Below are 4,795 nucleotides of genomic sequence, written 5' to 3'. Positions count from 1 at the left end.
AACCCAACCCAAAATTTTCAGGTTGGGTCTCCATTTTTTTTTAAAATTTTAAATTTTGAATTTTGATTGTCATATTACTTTTTTAATATATATATATATAGCAGGGCGTCGCGGGCTGCCACGGGGCCTAATCTTTGTACGCGAACCTTCCGTCACGAAAAAACGCAAAAACGGACCCAGGGGTTAAGAACTATGAAAAAATGGCGTGTGCCAGACGGTTTTGTGAACGAAGCTCGTTTGGTGCCCCAAACGGTCCCCGGGTATATATATATATATAGTCGGGTCGGGTCAACTCGACCCCTAAATAGGTAAACCGAGATCCAACCCGAAATTTAATTTTTTAATATTTTTTAACCCAACTTAACTCAAAATAAAAACTAATCTATGGATTACCGTTTGAGTTGGGTAGTCCAAATTGGTCGGGATATTGGGTTTTTTGAACCCTAGATTCAGCCCAAATATTAGATAAACTCATCTCAAAAGCCTCTTTAAGCCCACATAATAAAGCCAAGGCGAAATCACACGAGTCCCTATTCCACTCGATAAGGAAGTCGAAGCATCAACATTCAACCGGACACTCCCTCCAACCGGCGGCAACCATCGGGCGTTCCTCTCACCGTCGTCATAAAAAATGCATCCAGTCACCCTTTCCACGCCTCTCTTCGGATGAAACTGCTGACAAAAATCTAAAAAATAGGTCACCACCTTGTCGGGCAATCTCGTCAGATCTCGCACTGGTCTATCCCAAAGGACGGCGTTCCGGTCAGTCCACAAACGCCAACACCCCACACAAAACTTCTCCAACTCAGTTCACGACAACTCCGCAGTTCGGAAGCAAATTTCTTCAAACGAAGCACCCACCCCATCAATTTTCATCACAGGATGATGGAACGCCCTCCAAAGATAGAATGCTCGTTTACGACTAAAAAAGGTATGTTTCCACGATTCAACATCTTTTCCACAACACACACACACCATGGGTTATCTGAAATGTGTCTCTGATAAATATTCTCGTTAGAGGGTAAGATGTTGTTGAAAGCCCTGCACATTAAAAGTTTAATTTTGAGAGGAATTTGATTGCCCAAAAGGATCTCCACCATTTCAAAGGCCGAGCTGAATTACTAGAACTAGGCTGATATTGTTCTATAAACAGATGATATAGACACTTTTTGTTGAAAAAGTCTCATTCTTTGAGAAGTTCCATATTCAGACATCCGACTTCGTGTTTTGCAAATTGGAATAGTACAGATTTTCTCCACATCCTTTTCCCAAAATAAGCTTCGTAACAAAGAAATATTCAAGCCACCTATCTATGTCATGAGCTCACTCACCCTCATGTCTTCTTTTCCTTGCTGAGGCGGAGTAATAGGCTTAAAAGTATAAAGACGAGGAATCCAGGGGGACTTAAACACCAGAGTCTCAATGCCTGGGCAACCACTTTTATGAGAACTTCCTTACCCCCAATAGAAAGCAGACTTCCCTTCCAACCTGCCATAGCCTTATTCACCCTTTCAATTATGAAGTTAAGATCACGCCTTTTGTTTCTTGAAAAATGAGACGAAAGAGCAAGATATTTCCTAAGGTTAGACACCTCTGTCATAGGAACGCAGTTACTCATCGAAATACGAGTTTCTCCATCCACTTCGGGCTAAATATAATTGAGGACTTAGAATAATTGATGCATTGACCCGAAGCCCTTTCATATAAGTTGAGAATCCCTCTAATGGCTCTTCCTTCCTGAACATTTGCATTATAGAACAATAAGCTATCATCAGCAAAAAATAGGTGTGACACTAAAGGACTATATCTAGCAATTTTACACCTAGAAACCATTTCGTTATCAACGGCCAAAGATAATAAGTGAGATTGACCTTCGACACACAGTAAGAATAAATAAGAGGACAAAGGATTCCCTTGTCTCAGCCCTCTCTCAGGATGAATCAAACCTCTAGGATTGCCATTAATCATAATGGAAATTGTAACATAAAAGACATTCCATAATTAATTTCACCCAACTCTCATCAAAACCCATTTTTCTCATGATACCACACAAAAACGGCCATTCCACCCTATCATACGCCTTACTCATATCAAGTTTCATTGCCACCATGCCATTTTTACTATCTCAACGCTATAATATGATGTATGCATTCATATCCCACCAGAAAATTATTAGAGATTAGTCGGTTACGTACAAAAGCACTTTGATAAGGCGAAATAATTTGGGGAAGTATTCGTTTAGAAAAGCTTTCTTTCTGGTCACAGAAGAAAACTTTTCTAACGCATATTTAAAATTTTAAACCTACACAAAGTTTAGAGGCGTTTTTGTAAAATCTAACCTCATTTGGGTGTAACTTATAATTATCCATACATTCTACTGTAATTATATTAAACCACAAGGAGTATTTTGTAATTACCAGAAAGAAAAGTGAAAGAAGTCGAAAAATGGTGAGTTTAGGAACGCCGTGCTGTTTATCCATTGTTCTCCCTTGAACTCGGCATTGTCAAATTTCTTCATTTCTTCACCTCCGGAAATCCCAATAATGGCGTCCGATATGAACAACAGTGAAGCAGATCATTCGGTGGAGCTTATCCTTCGGGATGAACCTCCGTCAATGCCCGATGGTGTTCCGATCTCAGAGGAGATTGCTCCTCTGTTGACCCAAATTGAAAAGCCGAAGATCAACATCTTCACCATCTCTTATCCTCTAAGAAAGCACATGATATAGCTCATACTACTCACTTCTCCTTCAATTTTGATCAACTATTTTTCCGTTGCCGATTTTGGTTGCGTAGATGTGAAAATTAAACATCTCGATGTACTGGCATTATGGTTTCTCAACTAACTTTGCGCACTTCGATTTTTATTTCTTTTTCATTTCCGTGCAATATGTGTTATTCTAGTTTGTCTTCCTTGTTCCTTGAATTATCTACGATATTATGATTTTGAAGTAGTGTTGGGCCACTCTGGAAGGCAAGGAGATTGAATTTAGGTATCAAAGCTTAGCTGCTATTTTCTATTATTCACTTTGGGTATAGACTATAGGGTTCTCAACAGTCTGAAATATGCTCTAGTTGAATACATGATCCATTAAAGGTCTGTTAGAGCTTATGCACTCGTTCAGTGGGTACTTGATATGACTTAGAATAAGTCATAATTAATCAAAGTATTTGCACCAAGATGGCACCTATGGTCGATTGGGCCCTTTCCACATCTTTTTGTATCATTTAATGGTTGCATTTCTAGGGAGAAATGAAGTAATTCAAGCTGTTTAAAATTTTGAAGTCTTATGATAATTACTGTTTTATATGTATTTTCAGGAGCAAGTGAATCAAATCCATGATAGTGAGGTATCTTCACTATCCCAATCAATTATTTGGATTTGGGGTGGATCAAGATACTCTGGTCTACTGTGTGCTTCTCTATCCTCCATCTTCTACTTTGCCATGGAAGTTCTGATGGGTGTTTTTTCTAGTTGGTAAATTTTTTTTCCTATGTTTGTATATTACAATAAAACGTGGTGTCTTAAACAGTGAGAGAATTGCCATTTCCTGTTCTTGTAATTTTTGGTTTGTGTATAGATCTTAGGTTCATTATTTTCTCTTTCTTGATACATGTACACCTCTGTCCATATACTTCTTAGATGTTAACAAAGTTTTTTATCCCGACCAATTAGTAGATGATATGCTTTCTGGCTGAGATTTTGTATTGTTATTATTATTAAAATTTTCACTTGTATTGTGATAACTGGCAGAAAGCCTTTTATTTAGAATTATGAAGGTTAACAAGTAGAAAATGTGGTGATAATCTTTAGAATTTATGAAAAATTGAGTTTTGTGTCGATTAGCACCTAAATCCTCACTAACCCCAATATTATGCGTTATTTCGTGTCAAAGTGTCTATTTTTGTAGCTATCGCAGAAATCGAACGCATGCGGTGCGTACATCGCATGGAAGTTGCGGCCATCAACCGAATGCATCCATCGCATGGAAGTTGCAGCTATCTTCATCACTTGGAGATTGCGGCCACGGAGTGATGACCTAAATAGAAGTGTGACCGTAAGATGGGTGGAATGCATTGATACTTCAGTTGAATCAAGCTCGAACGTATACTTTAGGAGTATCAATAAGATAAGATGATGTGATATTGCCCATATCGCGACAAAGGCAGCAGCGAGACATAACGCAATCATGATTGCTGTCAGCGTTTGAACTCTATAAATAGCCCTTGGACCTTCACTTCAAATCATCAGAATTTCTGCCTTCAGGTAGAGGTTTGCGATCACATATGAGATCATGAGCGAGATTTTCGTGAGGATTCTTCATCCCCATAAACCAGTCCGAGTGACGATCGGAGCTTTTGCCGGAGATAGAGCTCGAGAGAGACGTCTCCACCATCCATCCATGGCACCACTAGCAGTTTTGATGCAGAGTCTTTCATTTCTTCTTTGATCTCTATATCGTATTACATTTTAGCTTTAGATATTAAGACATTTTGTAATCAATGCATATCTTGATTCCTTCAATGACATCTTTTTCATCGTCTTTATCTTTATCATCGTTTACCTTCATCGTTTATTTATCAAGGGCGATCGCATACTCATTCGTGTAGCCTAGAGATAGGACGCATGTAGCAACTCACCGAGAGGTGTGTGTTGTGCCAGTATAGTGAGTTAATCCTCTTTGCTTGGTGAAAGGCTGTAGCAACGCTTGTCGATAGGTCGATAGGTTATTGCAATGCTTGTCTTATAAGAGATGGAATGCATTAAAGCAAAGTATGCATTGTTCCTAGAGA

At 38.8% G+C, this 4,795-nt stretch overlaps 1 long non-coding RNA gene across 3 annotated transcripts; it reads left to right on the top strand.

Annotated features, from left to right (window-relative positions):
- Positions 1 to 500: 500 nt before the first annotated feature.
- Positions 501 to 4,464, top strand: LOC120078552. Of its 3 annotated transcripts, none has more exons than XR_005482039.1 (3): positions 501 to 931; positions 3,322 to 3,479; positions 3,913 to 4,464. It is a non-coding gene; the product is annotated as an uncharacterized LOC120078552 (long non-coding RNA). The 3 variants fall into 3 exon arrangements; XR_005482038.1 differs by having other exon boundaries at positions 3,898 to 4,464; XR_005482037.1 differs by lacking the exon at positions 3,913 to 4,464 and having other exon boundaries at positions 3,322 to 3,673.
- Positions 4,465 to 4,795: the final 331 nt, after the last annotated feature.

The sequence above is a fragment of the Benincasa hispida genome, chromosome 5 (genome assembly GCF_009727055.1).
Source record: "Benincasa hispida cultivar B227 chromosome 5, ASM972705v1, whole genome shotgun sequence".
NCBI classification, from domain to species: Eukaryota; Viridiplantae; Streptophyta; class Magnoliopsida; order Cucurbitales; family Cucurbitaceae; genus Benincasa; species Benincasa hispida.
The sequence above is the reverse complement of the archived record's forward strand: the minus strand, read 5'-3'. Positions and strand labels throughout refer to the sequence as shown.